This window comes from Manduca sexta, chromosome 20, assembly GCF_014839805.1.
Source record: "Manduca sexta isolate Smith_Timp_Sample1 chromosome 20, JHU_Msex_v1.0, whole genome shotgun sequence".
NCBI classification, from domain to species: Eukaryota; Metazoa; Arthropoda; class Insecta; order Lepidoptera; family Sphingidae; genus Manduca; species Manduca sexta.
Window position 1 is genome coordinate 10,606,185 of NC_051134.1, and position 25,082 is coordinate 10,631,266.

General features: G+C 34.6%; 1 protein-coding gene across 1 annotated transcript in view; it reads right to left on the reverse strand.

Annotated features, from left to right (window-relative positions):
* Positions 1 to 11,323, reverse strand: part of LOC115440685 (tolloid-like protein 1) — a 96,712-nt gene extending 85,389 nt beyond the window's left edge. The window contains exon 1 of the mRNA XM_030165096.2: positions 11,184 to 11,323. The gene's annotated coding sequence lies outside the window, so the exon portion shown is untranslated. The remainder of the gene's footprint in view (positions 1 to 11,183) is intronic.
* Positions 11,324 to 25,082: the final 13,759 nt, after the last annotated feature.

Genomic DNA, 25,082 nt, shown 5'->3' on the forward strand with positions numbered 1-25,082 from the left:
AACTACGAAGTATGAGTTCACTTATTACGTTTATCATATTGCTTAACGAGTCACCCGTAATAAAAATATTACCCCATCCATTAAAACGCGCTCGGCGTCTCGCACATCGGTCATTCTCCTTCATACCTCCGGTTCGTAACTACGTAGAGACATTAGGCTTCATGACGTACTTCCTACTCATTCTTCTGCCGATAAATCGATGGAAATAAATAAAAAAATGTAGTTAAAAGATTAATACAATTATACCGGTGTTTCGTTTAAAAAAGCTCTACATTTGATATAATGTTGCTTCTCATTGAATGAAACCCTTCTAGCTGAATATTGGGCATAGATCAGCCAGGTACGCAGGAGATATCTGCTACTCACTTGTGCACTATAATATTATAGTGCACAAGTGAATGCGCAATACACTCTCTGTTCCTTCACTCTCAAAGCCCGGTGAGACGGCAATCCGACATGACCGGAGAGGGATCAGACGCAGGACCAACGGCTTTACGAGCTTTTCGAAGAACGGGAGTATCACACCGTCAACTTCCTGACTCCGAGCTGCTGAGTAATTTTTAATATGGAAAAACTCAGTCACAATTAATTTGGGCCTCGCTCGGGATTCAAACCCAGGCCCTCAGTGCGGTAGTCGTACCCGTACATTTAGAACTAGGCTACCGAGGCAGTCAACCTCTTGTCACCTCTCATTATTATTTCCAACTCCTCCCTATCTTTCTATTTGATTAATTTCGTTGCGGGATAATGACATATTAGTTTTCCCTGAGACTCGCCGAGCTTCCCTGCTCGGTGTCATAAAATGCGTACCACTGCTGATCCTGGCTTACAGGAGTTGTAGTGGTGGGTGTGAGGGCGGGAAAGTCTCTGTCACCTCTCATTATGTATATTATATGTACAAGCATGGGCGCCGTGAGGGAGGTCCAAGAGGATGCATGTGGACCCCCCTAGCTGGAACAAATCACAATAAAAATATCTGAATGACAATGGAAACTATTGACCACCAAGGGTTTATTATGGTTTAGCATAATAATCGTGAGATGTTAATATGAAAGATTTATAAGTTTTAAAAACGTATAAATGACTGCCTTGGTGGCGTAGTTGTACTGCATGCGCGGTGCGACCGTGCTCTGAGGTCCTGGGTTCGAATCCCGCCTCGGGCCAAGTGATATTTGGGTTTTTCTGCTCAGTATCAGCCCGGAGTCTGGAATTTGTGCCCGATATGGCGATAGGCTCGCCCCCTATCACATCATGGGACGGAACATACTTGGCGAAAAGTGGGTGCCCTGGTTGCGCCTCTGCATACCCCTTCAGGGATAAATGCGTGATGTTGTGTGTATGTTGATATGAAAAAAATATGATGTAATGTAGTTCCTACTTATAGTTGTTTAATGCAGATGCACCTCCCTAAAAGTAATTTTGGCGGCGCCCATGAGCACAAGTCACTGAGCTCGTCTATGGTCATTAATAGATTTTTCGATTAATCTTAGCATAAATGTGAAAAGTTATAAAACGATTTTGTTTAAGCTGACAAGATAATTTAACAAAAGCCATTTTTTGCAAGATTGACAATGATGAATTTTAATTTAAAGATGTGATTTTCATAGTTTTAACATGATTAATGGGGTTTTTCTGAAGCTATTTACAGTTTAGCTTCGCATGTATTATAAAAAACTAGCTGTAGCCGTGGTTTCGCCCGCGTAACAATCAGTGAGTCACAAATTTTTCCACCGTAAATCCCGACCCACGAATTTTTTACAACCACGAGACTTCAACAGTAATCGTTATATTTCAATCAATCTACATAATACCGTAATGTACTATGAACCTAAACCTTCCTCAAGAATTGCATTATCTTTTAGTAAGAACCGTACAAAAATCCATTCAGTAGATTTTGGGAAAATCGATCACATACAGACAGCTTTTGGGAACTTTGTTTTATAATATGTATAGATTTTTATTTTTAGTCAAATTTAAACTATAAATTTTGTTTTACTACGTTTACTATCTAAAAACCCATTTGTTGCCATGACTGTTTTATTCGAACTGCAATATATAAAATGTGGAATTTTTTTACTAGATTTTATCTCGTTTATTGCAAAACGTAAACAGGTCGTGGAAATTTATTTAGTCGTTATATTAAATAGATTACAATAATTACTTAGTGTTTGTGTTGCTCTCAGTTTTTATAGTGTCAGTTACGAGGAAGTACTGTCAGCCGCAAAAGTAGTTGAACAAATTCAAAATATCGAATCGTCTCTTCATTTATCAACTCGCTTTGACCACCCTGTGTTTACTATCTGGCATTGTTCCTTTGCCGAAATTAGCTTTTGTTCGCGGCATCGCCCGCGTGAAGGAGTTTTTCGGGATATTTTTTTTTCCGACTTACTTGATAAGTATCGTTATACTATGACCAAATTACACAAAATCATTATAAATTCTAGCCTGTGTGTTATTCTGATATATAACCAATACAACTGTAAAGTGTCATCCAAATCCGTTCAGTAGTTTTTTCGGGAAAGAGGAACAAACATACATCCATCCTCACAAACTTTCGCATTTATAATAGTAGGATAATCCGATAACAATAAAATGCCGTAAATTTCCTAATCCCCAAATATTAAGTGAATCTGCGCAAACAATTTACGGAAGTTCACGGCGTCTTTGATGTGATGATCAGCGGTAACGAAACTAAGTTTGCGCCAACTTTAGCCAAGTTTTAGCCGAAGTCAAGATAGTTTGGCATAAACGTTTTGTAAGCACACGGTTCTAAAGACGACACCCAAATTTCATTGACATGTAGTTGGTAACTTGAATGGATGAAATTGTCGCCTTGGTTTACTGTCGTAGGGTCGGTCTATGGTTGAATAAATATATGGAAAGTATACGTAAGTTTGATCATTATGTTAGCAGTCGCTAAGCGTGTTTAAGGATATGGTTTTGAAATAAAACTTTCGGACTTTGCAGCGGTTTTTATATTATAAGGTTGGATAAGTTGCTAATGGTTTCACGGATGCTATTCATTTCACTGTGAAGTTAGTTCACGCATATATTGCTTAAAATCCATTGCAAGAGTGTTTAATGGAATTTACGCTTAAGCTTTTTGGTATTATTGGGCTGTTTTGGTAATACTCTATTATGGGTCGTACGAGTTTAGACCGATGGGTTATTTTGTAGTGTAGTCTTCTTCTTTCTATCTTCTTTTGTTTATGTTAGACATTGAAATAAAACTATTTTTAGGATTTTATTGTGTTTTTTTATAAATTAAATTTCTCCCGGCGTATCGAAGACTTTGTTGTTGTTGGGCGTCCGATAAATCAGTCAGTCAAACCTATTTGCAATTGTACAAAATTCTTATTTTTCTAGCTGTTGACGTTTCGATTCACGTAGAATGAAAAAGGCTGCAAAGTCTTCGAATGTTTTATATTCTTTTTTGATATTCCGAACTTCTCTATGCGCCTAAGGCTTTCTGCATAGCTTCAGTACAATACACAAAATATCATTTTTGATAATATACTCTGATCCTATCTATCAAGAATTTGGTCGAATAAAAGCGTATCAACAGGACGAACCGAAGTGCGATAACGCGCTGAGGTCACGGGCGCAGATACCGAATTCCGACAAATATTTTTGTTTTGTTTTTTGTTCTAATGCGTTTGTTTTTGCTCCAATTAGTGATTTGTATCGTTAAAGTTGTCGTTACTAATTATTGGCCGTTTTAATGTTTTGGCTCTGATCAAGAAAGGTTATTTGAGGGCCCATTTTACTATTTTCAAGTAAATTGTATTCGTCAATTAACTGAAGATAACTTAATGCTGAATGCATTATTTTTGCTGGTGGTAGGATATATTTTATATCCGCCTGAATAGCGCCCACCGTTCACAAGGTGTTAAAACCCGCTATAGTAGCCCACGTAAGTGTGCCACGTGCCGGGATCTGCCTGTGTATATTCGGTTCCAACAGGCCGGCATAATTGTGTCGACTGTCGAGGAGTAATTATCTCTCATCAGTTGACATTCTATTCGACCCCACTCCAGTCAGCATCAGATGCAGATATAAAATGTATAATTATTCGAAAACAGTTAAGTACACAAAATGAACATAAAACTGATTTTTATGTATTTTTTATTTCTACAGTTTTCTAATTGCAAATTCTCTTATGAGCAGCATTTAAATGCTGATCTTTTACTATAATATTTCTATAGGTAAAGGTTTATTATTGGCTTTCATTCTACTATCTTAGTGCTATTTAGGTTTATATAGCTTCAAACCTTCCATATGTTAACAAATAAATAAACAAAACAATTATAATGAATCTTTCATAAAATTTATTGGTAAGAACCAATAACTATAGAAGAACGTTAATGTTATAATTATATACCAGAAAATAAAATTGCAGTTATCCTGTTATTCATAAAAGTGACACATTAATTCTTAAAACTTATGCACTTAGTTATTAAGTAAAATGTTACTCATCTCAGACGCAATTACAGTAATAGTGAAACCACAGTGCACGTCTAGCTATGTTATAATATTACAGGTAAGAAGGAATAAGGAAATCCTACTAATATTATAAATGCGAAAGTTTGTGAGGATGGATGTATATATGTATGTATGTGTGTTCCTCTTTCACGAAAAAACTACAGAACGGATTTGGATGAAACTTTACAGTAATATTGGATATACATTAGAATAACACATAGGCTACAATTTATAATGATTTTGTGTAATTTGTTAATAATATAAAGATACACATCAAGTAAGTCGAAAAAATAATTGTTATCTTAGCGTACGCTGCCTAAACCGTTGGGGTTAGACAAAGATGATGTACCGTAGGATTGTTTGTCTTAAATAGTTCGAAATAAAAGTCAGCATATTATTTGTACCTTGTATGTGGAAGCCACTATGATTAAAATATAGCTATAAATATAATTAAATCGGATACTTCTTTAGCGGGACTTTTATCCTGGAAAACTCCTTCACGCGAGCTAAGCCGCGAGCAAAAGCTAGTAAATAATAAAAAAAACGTTCGATAATCTTACTGACGCGTACAACACATTGATAACTTGCGCTTTTGTAGTCTGTGAATAAACATACGTCAGTCGTCATGGCAACGCAATACTCACGAAATAAAGAAAATATAAGTGATGTGATGTTTCCATCTATGAACCTCTTTCTACACCACCCTAAGGTTGACTGGGAGGGAATGCCCATGGCATGAAGTCCGCCTGTATACCATTAGTCTTACTTATAAAAAATTCGCAAAGCCATGCTAGTTACGTCTTGACTAGTCTACTCTTAAACTTTTAATCAAAGGCGATATCTAATTTTGACAGCTATTTAAGCAATGCTTAACCACCTCGATAATACAAGTTTAAAGTTAAATTTTTGGTAATCGGTGGCAAATTGATTAAAACTTAAGACGAGTTTATGAGTACAAAGTGTGTATATATAAATAGTTTAAAATATTCTTAACAGCCTGTGTATCCATTAAAATATTTAACATTCGTGTAAACATAAGACATCATTACCCTGTGTAAAATTATATAAGTATGCGTCGTACGTAGTCAAGACGCCTTTCTGCAATCGTTGACGCTAATAGAAAGCAAAAATATGTATGGGAATGATATATCTTAGCGATTAGTTTATTGCTATCTGTGAAAGATTTTTTACTGATTAATCTTTAAGTAATAGCAAAGTTTTTGTTATCCTAATGGTCGTTAGTAATCATCGATCCCGATCTTTATCTTCGACCCAATCTCAGCATAAACCAATGAAAATAAGTCATTTGTAAACAGGTACAAAAACGTTGTTGTGATTGGTCCATTTATGCTATTGATCGGGTATTGAAAACGGCAGTTAGCGCGAGCTCACTGCAAAGGTATTTAGAATAATTAGATTTTAAATCTTATAAATATTATGCCAAATCTCACATTCCTCTGTGCGCTCAATCTGCTTAAAAGTGGGTACCAAGTTTTTTCTTTAATTATATAGGTATAAGGAACATTTTTTATCGACTTCTATTCTTTCTATGTTTATAAGGGACGCTTATCTCATGCTATGGCTACCTAGGTTGTTTAAAATATCTCATACTTGTTCAGAATACTCGTTTAAGTATGGTAACATTATTTTATATTATTATTTTCTTCTTATATGTAAGTATTTCTTTAACATTTAAGCTTGAGTTGTTCATTTGGAATTACCCAATAAAGTTTGTTTTAGTTGGTAATGTATTTTTTGTTCCTTCAAAATATAGTTACTTATAGAATTTTAGCCCTTATGTTCTAGACTTTATGATTGCACATTTTCGTTTCTAAGTTTAGAACATTCATATTAAAACAATATTTATACAAATAAGCTAAATAATTTAACATACAATCATCAAAACGGCACTCGTTCTAAGTACTTGCGAACAGTATACATAATCAGCCAATGTTCTTTGACCCTTAATCTAATTTTGCTCTTATAAGTCCTCTTAACATATCATTCAAATAATGACTCTACGTTGACATAATAAGGTTCGGTTTTGTTTGAGTTCTCCAGTCGGTTAGGACTGTCCGCATCTAACGGACGCAAAGCATCGGTCACCATTATCAGTGAATGATAACGAAGATACATTCCAATAATAAAGTGGGGTGCTTTCTTTGTACAATGCTCCATTATGAGAAATTCAAATAAGTGACATTTTAGCAACGAACGACGATAAAATATTATTTATAGACTTGTATTTATAATTGTGCTAAAAGTAAATGAAGTGGATAGTAACAAAAGAAATTTAGATTTAAATTGCTCAGAAACACGCTTCATATTTGGTAAGGATGTAAACATGTCAAAATCAACGCTTTTATCCCGAAGGTTTAGGCAGAGGCGAAACTACTGTAACCATTTTCCGTCCCATGACGTGATACCAGCCTTCGCTATATCAGGCATAAGTTCCAAACTCCGGATTAATTAGAAAATCCTTTATTCTATTATAGATATATTTCTGAATATTGAACATTCAACGTTGTCGCGTTAAGGAAAATCAATATAAGAAATAAGAGAGCTTATTTGGTCCTTAAATAGCTTTCTTATAATAATATTATGAAAGGTAGTGGACTATTATTTCACGTGTATTTTCCGTGAAGCAATGATTGTATCCTGTCGAACCTACGCATGCCTGTTGATAAAATATGTTTGCAGTATGGATTCATTTTTTCTTGTCACATGCCGTACGCCGTCGATTTTGCAACTACAAAATTAACTGTATTTCCTTTAAATAAAACTGCAATTACGATAATAATTGACCCTTAGAAGGACCGTAAAAATAAAATTTAAAAACCGCCCAGCAATGTCGCGTAGGAAATTAAAATTTCAAAAATATGCGTTTAACTTTAATCCTTTGCCAATTTCATAAAATTAATTTGAAGTATATCGCAACTTCACCGCATATCTGTTTTTGTCACATTACTTGTTTACATTGCCCTTTATTAATAGAGAAATAATCTATCAAAAATATTTTAAACAGACATTAAATGTGTCTAAAGGACCTTGTTTAAATTAAAGACTACAAAAGAAAGCTTTTTAATCCATGATGGATTTCTGCAACATTTTGCTAACACCATAAGATTGCTCTGTAGATAAATCTGTCAACAGCATGGTTACAAGACAACATATAAATAATATGACTAACATTCCAAATTAACGTACAGTCACGCACACAACTCTGGCATGTCAAACTTGACAGTTTAATTTAGGCTGTGTCAAAATTAATACAAATATCCAGTGGTTTCGACGACGTCGCGACGCGTCATCGTCTCACGTTCGGATGTTGTTGACGAGAGCAGAGTGGGAAATTAATGTATTAGCTTTGTAGGGGATTATATGTCATTACCATTGTAGTTAGTGTGCTTGTCAATCAAATCTGAGCTAGGAATGATTTATAATCACTTTATACATAACTCATAACTTTGAAAAGCATTATAACACAGTATTATAACGTGATATGTTAAGTCTAGAAATGAACAATACAATATCCATCAAACACTATACTAGAAAACTGCTGGTTGACCGCAAAAACAAATAAAAGTTGGCACAAAAGCAGGCAGATTTGTGCATACGAAATAGCTACTACGTATAAAATCGACTATTCGTATTAGCACTTAACATGAAGCAATGAGGTTTTTCCAGGGTCTTAAAATTAACAATAAAACCATTACACCTCTATTAAACAACTCTTGTTAACTCTAATATCGAGTTATATACCTCCATTCCTGAGGCAACGCCTTAAGACTCCGAGCAAACGGCCTTGAGCAATTTGTTCCATACACGACGCCGCGCGAATTACGGACAGAAATAAGCGCAATTTACAAATATGTTTTTTAAAAAAAAAAGATATTTTATTTTAAAAAAAATTGTAGATCCTAAATATTCCTTATTAATATATTTATCTAACAGTGTTGGTTGTAAATCAAAATTATACACACTTTAAGAAGAGATGAGAGTAATCAATATATTAGTGCCATTTTCATTATAAAATAAACGAAACAATATCCAAATTATACAAAAAAATAAACAACTAATTAAAGGATAAGTAATTGCAGGAATGTGATGTTTTTTACTGTTGCTATGTATATAAAAAAAATGGAATACATAGCTTCTAAAAATATGGTTAGCGTGCTGTTTTGCTCAAGGTATGGCCTTAAGTTAATTACATTATAGATCTAAGTAAATATGACTCCTGTTTGATATATTGAAGATATAAAGTCTTTGTTTCGTCTAATAATTACGAGGTAGGTCGTAGCCAATGTAACTACTGGATATAATAAGACTTAACATCTCATGTCTCAGGATGGCAAGCACAGCGGACTACCAAACAATACTTTGTAATTTGTTGGATGGTGTCTACTGTTTATGGGCGGTCGTATCGCTTACCATCAGACGAACCAGCTCGTCTGTCATTCAAAGCATAAAAAAGTATATATGCGAGTGTAAAATATATGCAGAATATTCTCGTTGACACTGGTGTGCAAATCCCGTCATAGTGCGTAGTAAGTAACAATTTACCGAGCCGTCGGAAGCGCGTGTTGGTGTTTATAATTAAATCCGGTGCCCGACGACATTTGTCTACGCAATTGTACTGTTACTACGGAATACTGAATAAACACGTTCATTCAGTAAAGGTATATTAAAATTATCTTATTTTCGTCAGCGTGTGTTGAATGAGTTGCCAGTAAACTTATATCAAAAGTGCAATTTTATAATCGAATGGTATGTCTTGTGAGAGTTTGTCTACGTAGGTAGGGTACCATTGTAATGTTTATTCTTGACGCCAAGCAACGTTATGCTAGCACTGTTGGCCGAATTGAAGGAGCAGTCAGTATAGTTACTGGGAAATATAAGAATTTATGGAGTTTCGTAATTCAAATATTAGGTTCTGTTTCAGTTTATTTTCAATTGTTTTCCTTACTATAACTCAAGAGGCTAGCTCGTCTTTTTCTATATTAATTTGTTTTAACACAAAATGCATTCCTAATTCTTTTTTTTATCTGATGTTATCCCAAGCTAATGTCAGATTGCCTCTACCACTCTCGAAACTTCAACTTTTAACCTGTATCCTTCGTCACGTCTCACCAATACGTCTTCGCTGATTATTCTAATCACGAGCTTGCTTTCTCTTTCTCTCCTAGATTCGACAGTAGAAGGTAAGTGCCTAATCAGTAATTAGTTAAATTGGGATTAAAAACACTCATTTGTTAGGGGATTACTGAAGTGTTTGCGGTATAGCATACATAAAAAATATATGAGGTTTAATAAAACGACTCGGCCATTGCTATTTGTAATTCGTTAGTGACGGTGACCACCGTACACAAGAATTAAAACCCGTCATAGTGACCCACGTAAGTGTGTCGCATTCTGGGATCAGTCTGTGTATATCTGGACCCCACTCCACTTACCATCAGGTGTAGTGGGGTCACTTTGCCGTGCCAGTACATAAATTCATTGTATGCCAGAGCTTTTATGTTCGTCTTTCAGGATTCAAATTATCTGATAATTTTATTTACTCATTTGGTAATGTTGAAGTGAAATCATTATTAAGGACTTATTTAAAAAGTATCATATGTTTGACAGTTATCGTATTAAACAGCCAATGTAGATAGTACTCCTTTTATTACCATTTATTTGGGAGTATAGATTAGAGCGTGACTTTTATATTCGATCGACTTATATATTTATGACGAATAACATTTACTCAGAAGTTGTGGAACAAGCCCTTAATAATATGTTAAGGCAGTATTTGCCAAATTATGAGAAAAATATTGGGTGGGCCCTAATAAATAGGATGTATAACTGATTAACAAGAAAAGTAACTGAAATTAATACTAAAACAGCACTCCTTGTGTATAATTAAGTATTAAAAGTGACTTCGTGACAGCCTATAAGTGAGTACAGAATTTGGATGTTTTTTGGATGGGTCGCGATCAGTCAGCTTTGGGAACCACTGTATTAAGGATATATAACAAGGAAAGGTACAAACACCAAGGTTCAATTAAAAAAAAAAACTTAATGCAAAAACGATTGTCCAAGAAAACAAATACGCGCCATCGCCTAACAAGAAATACCCTTTTTCAGGTTCACAAATTTCTATACTAGGAACGTAGAATACCACGACAATTACATGCCTAGCAAAGTATGTAAATATATAACAGTAACTTTGCATATCTGATATAAGTATATATATATGTAACTATGTGTTTATATATCATAGAAAGTTCTGCGTAGAGCGTTATTACTGATAGCCCGTCTCTATGAAACTGGGGCTGCGCGATTGTTAAATATTGTAATAATATTATATGCCAGTTTTTTTACTATTATATTAAATACATTTTTTTTTAACTTAAATATGTTCATAATCGAATAAAGAAAATTAATGTTGAAGTATTACGAAGAAAAAATCTTTCAACTATTGTCCTTAAATTTATTTATATGATACCAGAAAAAATCCTTTATGCGGATTTAGTATAATTAACATATTAAAAAAAAAATAATTCTATAAACAAGTTTCTTCTCTCATACAAATGTAGAGTTTATCCTACAATTGCAAACATAGATATAAAATAACGTTCAATAAAGTACTAAATCCGTTTTATATAATATAATGCTCAATATTTAAAATATTATAATATTCAAGAAATAAAACTTACCAATTAAATTAAATTAAAAAAAAATCACAGTCACTACCACTTGTAACTCGTGCGCGATTCACTAGTGCGCGGGACCGGCGAGTCCCGAGTAAGATGCGGTCACGCGTGGCGAACTCCCGTGGGCAACTGACACTGACACGCGTCACACTCCGCGCCCAGCGAGTACTGATGGTACCATATTAGATGAGATGTAAAAAAATAGTATTCTTTTAAATTTAAAATTCGAACATCTAAAATTTATTATGTTGTGGAAAAGGAATCAAACTATTGTTCCTTCAGTTTAAAATTAAAACAGTTTAGCTATGATGCGGTTATGATTTTTTTTTTGTTAAAATATGGTTTATTATGGATAGGATTTGTAATGAAAGTGGCAAGTTAATTCTAATTACACAAAAAATATTTTAGTAGAATAGGTAAAATAGGCATTTTTTTATTACAGCCCAATCTATTTTATTAATATAGAAATTCGACATCATGTATAGAATCACGCTTGTTTACCTTTTCGGAGAACAAAACTGACGGTATAAACCAAATACCATTTTTAATTTCCGTCCATTTGTCTTTTGCTGATTAAGACCGACAAATCGACAATTTGGCATTTCCTTATACCGAATTTGCAATTAGACGCAATTTAACAAAATCCTGTTCGTAAGAAATAAATTTTGTGATGAGCTGTTTCAATTATTATTACGTCAGATAGTTAGTGTATAGCTGGTATTATGAACTTTGAATTGAGTTCTGAGATTTTCTTGGCGGTTATCTTTGTATGAAAATAATAAGGATGGCATTATTAGTAACTATTATTCTCAGGTTTAGCGACGTTCTAAATTGCATCCTATTTAATTATGTTATTAAAACTGCGACGTTTGTCTGTTTGACTATGTGGGCTCCATCTTTTCATACCTTTATTAAAAGTTAAAATTGGCACAGTCCATAATATGTCTGATTACGAGGTTCAATGTAAATGACAATTTAGACACTGGGAGTGTAGAACGTTCGTTGTACGAATCCTGTTTGCATGAATTGGCTGAATTATAATGCTAAAGCTAAATTATAATGTCATCTTTTATTTGCTTACGATAGTATTACGTCTTTAATAAAAAAAACGAGCACTTTTGTACGCGCGTGTCCATGGCCTTAACATCGCTGTCAAAACTGTACAGGCGATTCATCATGTTAAAGTTTATCTCGTATTGTAAACAAAGTCTTATTACTTACTAGGAAGAATCAATTTAATACTCGTCTGCTTAGTAACTAAGCCGCGTGCTAACTTAAGGCTATTGTTCCCGACAGTCCCGACTCGGGATTATAGGCTTAAATTCTTATGCAATTTCTTGTTACACAGTTGAGAACCAACTCTTGGACTAAAAAGTATATCACCGATTAGTGACGTATGCGTAACAACTAAACAGATCTTAAACAGTAGGAATATCTCCTAAAGAGTAAGACTATGGTTAAGATCTGTTTAGTTGTTACTCATACGTTACTACTGTTTAAGGTCTGTCCTACTCTTTAGGAGTATGGTTTCAGGGTTGCCAACTGAAGGTTTTTATTTCAAGGTTGCCAAGGTTTTTGTGTTGTACTTGGTCAATAGTAAAATATTTGCCGTAACTACTCGTTCTCTACTTTCCCAGTATCACCCAGTGTAATTCTAAAGGCTTTAAAATATGTTACTTTTTACATCTTATCCTAAATTTATATACAAAATTTTGTAATTCTAGTTTTTACGTCCTACCCTAAATTTATATACTAAATTTATAATATACTTTTTATATTATCTTATCCTAAAAATACTTACTAAAAAGTAATGAGGCATATTTAGCTTTTACATTTATTAGTCAGAGTTAAAAATCTGTGTAAAAAGGTCAGAGGATCACAGTAAGTGTACGAAGGTCAGCAAGCTGACTGCGCTGCAATGGGACGCGGCCTCCAGTTGGACGCGTCCTTGGCCTCGGCCTGAACATTCGTGCAAGGATGTCGAGCAATTTGCAAGGAGACAGAAGTTATAAAAACATCTAGTTTTCATTTGGTTCTTAGTCTAATTTGTAACACATTGCGTACGCTATATGAACTAAATAGTGTTTTTTTTTATCATTTATATTTAATAACCCTTGTAATCAGTTTAAGCCTAAAATAAACATTATTCTATAAAAGATCGGCATCATTAGTTAACAAATAAACTCTTGACTTCTATCACAAAGCACCTATATTCCAAAAATTATTCTAGTTCTTAGAAAGTTTTATTTTCTGCACGTTTCGTCTGTGAACATTTCAATTCACTTAAAAAATGTACTACCTAATCAAAGGGTATGTAATCCTTACGTTATTCTATAACTTTGTATCTTCTATTTACAACTTCAAGCTTCGGGAGCAGCGCAGTCAAACTCCGTTTGTTCAAGGAAACAGGATAAATCTGAAACGTCAAATAGTTGCTTGCGGACTTGACTGATAGCTTGACGAAAGTGATTGACGCGCCTGTGGGACCCCGTGAATAAGTAACTGACAAAGAGTTGCTGATCAATGACTGCTGATTTATCAATGAGTGTTGTTCTATTTCTGATAGTGTTTACACCAGAAATCTGGTAAAAGTAGGTTATACTGATATTTTTTGTGACTCACCTGCGTACAATGCGTATCTGGAATTTATTCCAGAATTAACCTGGACTTTAGTTCTACTGTTTACTTTTCGATAAAAATCTTGTTTGTTAACCTGTTTGCCAAAACAATTTAGAAGCTACTGCTTTTTCTTATAATATTTCTAAAATTCTAACATACGCAGAGCATAACAGTCATCAAGCAAAGTGGATTGCAAAAGTATTTGCAGGACTTAATTCACAATAGAAAATAACAAAACTGGTAAAGATTTTTTAATACATTATTATGCTAGGCCGGTTTCGGATGAGATTTAAACCTCACACCAAATGAAATTTCAAGTCTTAAATATTCTTTGCTAGCATTGTACAATCTTCTAAAAACCAGAACCACAAATTTATTCAGTCCATTCTCCCTCAATTGATTAGTGTACAAAAGTTAAGTAGATCTGGAAACAGTGTAGTCTTAGACGTAGATAGGGGAGGGATTTCCCCCCTAGAAACCCTCGCTTTCAGGGGCCACGTGTGATGCGGGTCCTTGGTTAAAGTTGGTGGGGTTATTTTTAGTCACCTCCAAAAAAAACTTAGCCAATAGTTCTAAAATATTCTTTTTGGAACATAAAAATGAATAGGAAAGGACCTTAAGGATAATATGGCTACTTTCAGCGTAAATCATAAACCCTACGTTATACAAATCTAGATTCCAATTTCGGACCCGAAGTAATTTACCGGCTAAAATGTCAACTCCATCTGCGCTTGACAAATAAAAGGATCCGGCCCAGATGTCAAATAGCAACATCTGAACTCAACTTTGGAGACAAACATTATCACTAGACTAACCTCAAGTGAAATCAAACAAACACACATCACGCCTTCATCTCTGACGGGGTAGGCGGAGATACAACGAGGGTGGCCATTTTTCGTCGTCCTATGATGTGACAAAAATCGAGCCAAATCCATAAATGATACTAGAGACTGATAGACTAGAAAATGCCAATTTCGGTTTCATAAACGCCGCCATAATTGTAACGACTGGCGAGAGATAATCATCTCTTGTGGGTCGACCCTCTACTTAGACCTTTATTTACCATCAAGTGCAGTGGGGTAACTTTGGCCGTATAAATAAATATCAGAAAATTTTACATACATCAGTATCACGACTCTATCCTACAGGGGAAGGCAGAGACTATGGATTGCCACTTTGCCCAATTCTGGCATACTTTTCCCGCTTCCTCAACCTTAATCAATCTCTTCATGCATTCCCGCCGGTTCAGGGTACTTTTGACCTGGCCTTTACTACGAATGTCAGATATCTGACATTCGAAGGTTCGGTGCGGTCGACCCCTACTGGCTCTTCCATGCACATTCGCCAATAAACCTTCTTTGTCAGTCTCCTATCATCCATCCTCTCCAAATCACAAAATTTACATTCACATTATTAAATAACAACTCAAGTAATTATACCAGCAACAGGATCATCAGATGAAAAATAAATCATCAAAAACAGCGAAGTCAGTACATCAGCGTCGCCTTAAAGATATAATTTAATATTAATACTGTATAAACGTCGACCCTCGTCACACCAAATCGGATATGAGAACTCGGAAGTTGCGTGGACGTTGTTTTTATCCTGTGAGATGTAATTTATTTTAGGTGATTTTGGACCGTTGATGGTGTTTTTACGTTGTCCTAATGTTGCAGGCGGCGATAGCCTAGTTGGATGTGGAACGGACTGCCGAGACGAATGTCCGCAGGTTCAAATCCCAAGGGAACACACCTCTGACTTTTCTAAAAAAAAATATGTGTGTGTTCTTTGTGAATTATCGCTTGCTTTAACGGTAAAGGAAAACATCGTGAGCAAACCTGCACATCTGAGAAATTCTCCATTAGGAATTTTCGAGGGTGTGTGAAGTCTACCAATCCGCACTAGGCCAGCGTGGTGGACTGAGGCCTAATCTCTCTCAGTAGTAGAGGAGGCCCGTGCCCAACAGTGGGACATTATATAATTCAGGGCTGATATTATATTAATGTGAAATATTAGTATTCAATAATGTTAGTCTTCCAATATTAATATAGCATTACATGGTGTTTTTACGTTGTTCTAATGTGATTTTTTTTTAGTACAGACCCCGCAGTCTACACCGAGGGAAACCTGCGAACGGTATACTGGTTCCTCCCGGATTAGTGACTGCGGGACCCTGGAGGAAGAGAGGAAGAGAAGAAATAGGGGAGGAAATAATTATTGAAATTATTGACTACTCATGTGAAATATTAGTATTCAATAATGTTGGTCTTCTTAAATGGCAATATAGCATTAGTTCTTATAAGAGTTTCATTGCCATAATCATTGGTTTTTTAGTCGTGAAGCAGAAGTGTTCAAGTACCTCAGCAATGGCGAAGGGTCCATATAATCCACTTCCTGCTTCTCTTTCGTAATTGATGTAAAATCGAATTATCATTAAAACGATTTGTAGACCTCATTTATGCATATTAGTACCTATAAGTTGTCGGTTTCTCTTTAGGAAAATTTAAAACACTTAGGATACGTTACAAAATTTATGTAATCTTTTTGAATGACTGATCTTATAGTTGGCATTAACATTTCAATGTGATGCAGTAGCGAAGGAAATTTTTTAAGAGGTAACCCGAAGCTAAAACAAATGTCTTGGTTAACATATCGCGGCTAATTTACCAGAAAACAAAACTGAAACAAACGTAAATAAACCTAAAAGGGAAGCCGATAGGAATCAGTTTGTATTTTTTTTTATGAGCATGGCAAAGTGACCCGAATGCACCTGATTGTAAGTGGAGTGGGGTCCAGTAGAATGTCGACGGATGAGAGATCCCTCTAACCCCTCGATAGTCGACACAATAGGGTACCGGACTCATTTTTGTTTTTTACTATTATCAAATATTTACATAATATAAATTATAACACAGAAAGAATTATTAAAATCCGGTAAAAAATCAACAAGTTATGAGTCTTTGAATTTCAGTGGAAAGGGTAATTTACAAGAAACAAAAAAGAGACGAAATACCCACATGTGACATCATCGGGTATTACGACGCGTGCTAAAGAAAGAGATGAAGCGATATCCCCACATCGCGCCCACTTCTGCACATTACAATATTTTAAATATGAATTGCTCGCTCATTTTTTAACCAATTTTTATGCAGTTTTTGCAGCAGTGCTTCTATTTCGTATTATTAACCATTACATATAGAATAATGTACAAAATCAAGCATAGGCCGGTCCTCTATTATGGCAGCCTGTTGGAACCAGATATACACAGGCTGATCCCGGAACGCGACATACTTCCGTAGGCCACTATGACAGGTTTTAATACCTTGTGTGCGGTGATCGCTATCCGGGCGGATATAAAATATATCCTACCACTAGCTAAGGACGCTGTGCCACTAATGTGATGTATAATCTAAAGCTTACAGAAGAGCTTTATAATTAAAAGTTCTAAGTGGAGTACGCGCATGCGGCACGCTCATAAAAAAACACTCAACGAACTTAAAATATGTGGCAGTAACCTTAAAAATGTCTATTTACAGCCATCTCTCCCGGGTTGATGCGAGCGGCTGTCACGATCGTCTCTAATTGACTTTCAAGATGTTTGAAAAAATTAAGCATTCGTTTTGGGTTTATTGTTGTTTTAATAAGTTGTGTTATACGGGGAAGGAAAAGATTATGCATCTAATGTTTAGGAGTGGCAGTTGTTGAATGAGACATTATTCCTCGCTAGTTAACACAATTATGCTGGTCAGATCGAATTATAACTTCGAAACGGGGCTTGTGCAGATTCGGTAAAAAATTGCATATGGTATCCTTTCTCTGAGACGTTTTTAAAGTATCTAATATATTGTACAGTTAGCAATAAAAGTAGCTGAAAAAATTCGAAATTCATAAGAAAGGAAGTAAGAACATTTCTACCATTCTTTCTGAAATTCAAAACTAACTAACTTGAATCAAAATATGCATTTATCTTTATCTAAAATAAATTAAACCCTTTGAAGGTTATTTTAGTTAAGAAAAAAACGTTTGTTGATACAGAGACGGTTGAACAAAGGTTTAAAGTCAATTTGATATTTGTCAATTACTATTGTGGTTGACTGTACACAGTAATTCTATGTAAAAATATAGAACATTTTAATAAAGCAAGAGTATTTTTCTTTAAAACCTAATAAATATATAAAAACGTTAAATAAATACAAATACACTTAATAATATAATCAATGCAAAAAACCGACGTAACACGTTTTAACTCTGAAAAGGATCGTCATTCAGTAATAAACTCAGCTTATGTTGTAATTAACATTTTTAAAGCTTTCCAGTCCTTCCACGAGCTTTAAATTAGCACGCTTTCGGCTGCTGATATTGATAAATAAAACATTATTTTTAACGTGATTTTTCTGTATAGCATTCATTGCGCTTTGGATGTATTTATTTACCTTTCAACTAAGTACAAAGTACACAAACTTAATCCTATTAGTAAGTATTAAAAGCTCAATTCTTATTTGTAACGACATAAAAGCTTCCGTAGCCATTAATTTAAAATTCTAGTCTCATTTATTAATTATCTAATATTATTTTTATGACGTAAACATTATGTTCTATACATCAGCCGAGCTTTCTTCGCCGGTTAGCTACTGTTACGAAATTGGTAGCAACCGTTGGCTTATTGAAAAGGCTTGTAATAAAATAATAAACGCCAGACTTATAATTACTGTTTATTGGTTATTATTTAACTTAAAATAAGTTATTAAAAATAACTCCCAAAGAAATCGCGCAAATTTATAGTAAGGCTACAATTTCCATTTTAATTTTGCAATGCAATTTTTCTTCCAAATTAGAAGCGCCTTATTACGATCCAGAGTGAATGATTAACATTCTCAGTTCACTCATCATTCACTCAAACGAGCAATTTTGCGCGTTTGACAAATGCCGTCGTTTATCCCAAAGGTGACGATCAGTAATTCACATTGACGAGAGAGAATATGAAATTGTTCTTTAGTAAACCTTGAAAGGGAGTTATTAATATTACGATAGTCATTAAATTTGTATAAGCTATGTATTATATACTGTGAACTGCTGAGCTCGGGCCTTCTCTACTACTGAGTTTAGGTCTTAGTCCACCACACTGGCGTTGATCGGGTTGACAGACTTTATATACTTTCGAAATCATGATCTCTATCATGATTTCGCAGGTATGTAGGTTTCCTCTCGAGGTTTTCCGCCACCTGCGGACTTTTGGAGCAAATTATGGAGTCTGTGTACAAACTGCCTAATTTCATCCAAATTCATTCAGCTGATCCTACGTTTACTTTTAACAAACAACCAAACATTATTACACATTTTCGCATTGTATAAGATAACTACATTTGCAAGACACTGAGATAAGGTTTTCGGAAACAGTACCTACGAATAAATAAATTGTACTTTTGAAATAAAAATATTTTACGGATTTTATCGCGGTTTTTAATATTATAATTTTCTTCCTATGGTTCGAAGACTGCAGCCTTCATGGTCACGGTACATTGGACTGTCCCTCGAAAAGCGAAGATTGATCACAGGAGACTGATGAAGCTCAGCAAAAATGCGGATAAAAGAATGCAGAGCAGGTAAAGGGCAGGTCAAATGTACTCCGAAGGGAATGCATGAGATTAATGAAAGTAGAAGCAAAACTATTACGAAGAATCTAAGGTCTCTTCCTTCCCTTATTTGATAGAAGCACGATATTTTGTCCATAATAAATCGATGAGATGTAGCAGTTCTGCTGAACGATATGATAGGTATACCTAAAGATATTTCAATAATATCCTTAAAAGCATTAATTATTACATTTTGGTGGCGTAGTAACTTTCCCAGGAGTGTAGTTATGACGCGTGCGTGGTACAACTTCCATTCTGACTTCAAAGGTCTTGGATTTTAATCCGAGCCTTAGAGCGGTCGTACCGCGCACACATACAGCACCGAAGAACCTTAAATAGTTTCAATTCGAATTTTATTGCAACAAAAAGATTTGAAATACCTTCCACAATTCCGCAAGCTCAAATTTTCCTAAACGTTCCAAGATGACTATCTTGCGAATAGGGGAGAACAAAAACTAAGTTCCCCCGCAGACCAATTTGGGACTTGTCTGGTTGTCTGGAGAGGGCGGGCGCCCCTCTGATTCATCCCTAGAATCCTGTTTGCAAAGACGTTTCTATTGCGTTAATTATACAAATGTAAGGTATTTTATGATTTAGTATTATTGTTGAAAGGGGTTTGTGATTTGCTTGGTTTTATAATGTGATTATAAACAAACACACAATACTTCCCAAGGTTTTAACATTTAAATAAAAATGTATAAGTAGTTTCTAAAAAATATTTTGTTAAATTTTATATATTATTTAATTCTATTGAGTATAGTCTGACCAAAGAATAAATCTGCTTTGAAAATGCTACTTTTGTTTTTTCGTTCTAAAGTTAACGCTTTCAGTACAAGAAGTTAGTTCGATATTTTACCACAACGTGAGCTACCACGGCATATGCCTTACCCTTACTGCCGACGTTGCAACCTACATCAGAGCCTGCCTTATAACTATTGTACCGATGCATTATTTCCATAATTATTGATGTAATTTTTTTAATGTAATAAAATCAGTCTTCAATAGCCGTTAATTAATAAACATTGTAGGTCATATATTTTTTGCTGAAATCCTGATCGCATAGAGTTAACTCGTGGCAAGGTTTTTTATTTTCCTGGTCAGGCTATACTTAGGAGTCGAAATAGTCATTTAATAGTCCTATCTACGTATAATACATCCGTATGTATTTAACTATAAATTTTGAAGGTCAATTATGAACGTAGGCATAATCAAAGAAGCATAAGCTTAGGCAGACGTATACCTTAGTAACGTATAGAATATTTAACAGCATGCACTCAAACGCTATTAGCATAGAAGATTTCGGAATAATGCATCTCACAAATGGTTTGGGGGTGTTGAAGCTTAGTTCCGTGGTAAAATCGTCATCTCTCAGGAAATCTATTACATTATTTTACACCAGTGCCTACAGGCCTCATAGTTACCCTAATGGTTGTGTAAACACGTTTAAAACAAAAATGATGCTTTCATGTTATTCGAAAGTGAGTTTATTGTTTTAATTGTAGAGTAGGGGATAGTAATAATAATATCAGCCTTGTATTATATATTGTCCCACTGCTGGGCGCGGGCCTCATCTACAACTGAGAAGGTTTAGGTCTAAGTCGACCACGCTAGCCTAGTGCGAATTGGTAGAGTTAACATATCTACGAAATTATAATACAGACCTCTTACGATATTATATTAATACTAGACAGAAAAACGAAATATATACTTCTTCTACAATTAGATGTTGTAGTTAATAATGTTCCAAGGGTCGATAATTTTCCAAAGTGATCGCCGAATCCGTGAACGTCTGATGAAGTCGTTTGGATTTTATTAGCACGACTTCGTTCACATACCTATTGATTTTTCGATTGTTTGCAAAGGCCAAGGTTATCGGTATTCGGCAATGTTCCAAATTATGTAATGAGTCATTTAAATACAAAACCAAATTTGGATGTTTTTTCAACTTTTTTATTTGACTGAAAAAGCAAGCCGTTTGTTTCATAACGATATGTGATAGAATACTTATTATTTTTTAAATAAAGGTAGTTTTTGGTTTTTATTGCAGTTTTAACCGATTCCTGTCTATATTTTTTTTAGTTGCGAGGCTATTGAAATTTAAAAAAAAAAAAAACATTCAAATTTCAATAGAGAAGATGGTTGGAAACTTGTGCAAATCTAAGATCTTGTAATACATTTATTCAATCGGCTGCTAGACTTCAAGATACTGTAAGCTCATTCTGCGTAGAACGGACCGTCAGTAGCAAATGAAAAAAAAGTATTATTGTAACATGCAAGTAGATAGAGCCAGTGTAACTACTGGACATAATAGGACTTAACTCTTGTCTGAGGATGGCGAGCGCAGTGGAATACAAAAATAATACTTTGTAATTCAACGATGGAGTTTCAACTGTGTATGGGGGGTCGAAGTGCTTACCACCAGGAGAACGGCAAGCTCGTCTCGTCATTCAAAGAAATAAAAAAAAGATATTGTAAGTGACTTTTCGGATGACCTACACATCAGTCCGTACCGTAACCATACAGGCTACAAAGTCTTCAAAACCTCGAGAGAAATTAAAATACACAAACCGCTATAAAATCCGAAAACTAGTTTTACTTTGATATCTAACATTTACGAAAACATAAGAAATCACTTATTTTCTCAACTGTCCAGCGCGTAAAATGTCACAGACTTTAATAAAACTATTGAAAACTCGTACAATTTATATCTTATTTAGTTTTTCTTATAAAACAGTATTTCAAGTCAAAATAGGTTTACAAACATTCTCACCGCGTTTCATCTCGAAGATTATTTACTTTAGGAGCAAAGTTAAGAGAACACCATTAGGGGCCGATACCCGAGCTCTGTACTAAAAGGTGGATTCTTAGCGTGTCAACAAAATACTTTCATGTTTACGTTGGAGGGATATTGTTTCTTGTAAGACAGTTTTGATACCATTTTGTTTATCTTTTGATTTTTGATCATAAACCGTTAAAGTACGAATCAAAATGGCGCTAAATTCGGAACACCAATAAAGTCATAAAAAATCCTGGTTCTAAATTCAAACAGCCAATAAAAATAAAAATTCAAACATGGAACGCAAAACAAACCCCGATTATATCTGGGCTCAATTAACTAGGGCTGGGATCAAAGCGATGTGTATCGTGATCCGCAACTCGTCACCGGATAGGACACGTATTGCGACATACGCTAAATTGTTCTGTCGGCAGTGACACGCTTCTTTAATATAAGCATGTCTGGTACTTTTCGATTACTGGCCGTCTTTGAAAGGACGGATGGAAGAAAGGTAGCGTTATCTTTGCCCCGAGACTTTTTTAATGTGAATTTCGGTTAATGGTTTTTATGGAATCCTTTTTGATGTTGTTATTTTGAATGTGGAACTAATATTATTTAACAAAAAGTATGTGATAAAAATTTCAATTATTCCATTGCAATTCGAATAATTTGGATAATTTGTATAATAAAACTGATAATAAACAAAAAAAAACAAGATATACGAATCGATGAGTAGGAAAAAAAATTATATTGATTATATTTATGCATTGATTTATTTAACATCTTCATAACTCTATTATTTATTTTTTATTCCCCTTTAGAATACTTCTTTAGTCTTTCAAATAAAAATAAGGCGATATAGCAGGCAATATTGCAAATCAAATAATTGGCTGGCATACGAAATTAAGTTTCATTTACTCCAAAATATTTGTGTCCATTAAAAGTATTGGGTGTCAGTTGTTAAATTGACAGTCGACGGGTTGACAGGCCGTATCGGCGCCATCTTTGCATCGAATTGACAGTTAAAACCCGCGTGATGCCATATTAATAAAAATAAAACTATTTTGCGGATTTTATCACAGTTTTTTATTATAATTTTCTCCCGACGTTTCGAAGACTATGCAGCTTTGTGGTCACGGGAGACTGAGGTGTTGGTCGTCCGAAAAGTCAAAGTTAAAATATCTGCCAACATTTTACAACTTTACCACTTTTTTAAATCTTAGCTGTTGGTGGTCCGATCTACGCAGAATAAGCTCACAGTGTCTTGAAGTCTGACAGCTGGTCTTTTGGGTTCCGATTTAATTAAATGTAGAACTGGATCCCAGGACAGTGCAAGCTTCCAATCATCTTCTCTGTTGAAATTTAGATTTTTTTTTAGCCTTACGAATCATTCTAGGCAGGCATCCGTGTTCTTTGGCAAGAATTTGTAGCTTGTCTAGTCCCAGATAATGACTGAAGCCTCTTTCAGAGTATTCAGCGATTGCAGACTTCGTAGAGCGTCAGTGTTTCACGTTAGCTATATGTTCTTTTATGTGGGTCCCCATATTTCTTTTTGTTTGGGCGATATAACAGATTTTAATAAAATAAGTATTAAACCTGGCATTGTTTGCTGGTTGTAGCGAACTTATGCTATGGAAAGGGTGAGATCCTCACTAACTTCCACTTGAGACAATCAAAGAATAGGATTATCTATATATATATAAAAATGAATCCCTATTTCTCTTGGTCACGTCATCACGCGTGAACGGCTGGACCGATTTCACTATTTTTTTTGTTGTGTTTGCTATTGTCAGGAGAAGGTTCTTATGAAAGAAAAAAATCAAAAAAATTGACGGAAAATTGTAAAACTTAACGTAAATATTAATTTCATATAACTGTCAATTGTTTGAAATAACTGTCAGCGATTGACAGAATGCGCGCTGCAAATTCATAGTTAAGATGGGACAACGTCTGTCGGGTCAACTAGTTGATTATAAAATATATGCCAGAGACGGAAAAAACAAAAGTATTTGTTCTGATATTGAAATTTGTGTTGTTCTGTTATTTCATCGGATGGAACAACACTTAGCTCATTGCGAGTATGCAGGTTGCAGGTACCTACCTCTTAGGTTATAGGGTTGAGATTACGTTTCTTTTTTATAGGCAAATGTATTCAATGCATTCTTCCGAAAATTTATACACACAAAATAATTATTCTATGTACTTCATGAAAGCCATTTATTTTATAAAATGTGATGAAAGAGCCAATCAAAGGACCGTCAGCCAGGCCTTTTGCAACATGTCAAGCTCCGAATACACTGTTATATCCGAAAACACCTTTAAAAAGTAAATGAACGATTTATAATTAATTTGTCAACGTCATAAACACGGATCGAAAGGGTTGGAAGGTTCAGCAATGTTCGTCTGCTGTCAATAAAAAAATAATTTGTTTTTTAAATGTATTGTGTAATATTCTGTCATTAATTGCGGGTTTATATATTTTACCATTTTATTAATATTTGAAATACAAATATCACTATTATTCATATGGTGCTACCTAATGCTATGTTCATTTAATTTAAATCAATATCCTAAGGAATAGATTACATCAATAGCAATTCAAATATTTAATGTTATATTTTAAATAAGTTGTAAGCACTAATTATTAAAAATCATGTATCTACTTATGTGCCTACTTGTTTATGCACAAATAAAAACAGTATTATTATGTTTAGTATTACATTCGTGGAGTGTAAACCAAACCTTAAAATTATGTAATGCTGTACGCATATACCAAATAATTTTAGGTAATTTGCAAAAAAATATAATGAATGGACACACTTTATTCTACACCTCATACATAAAAATAAAACTAATTATATAAAAAAGGGCAAC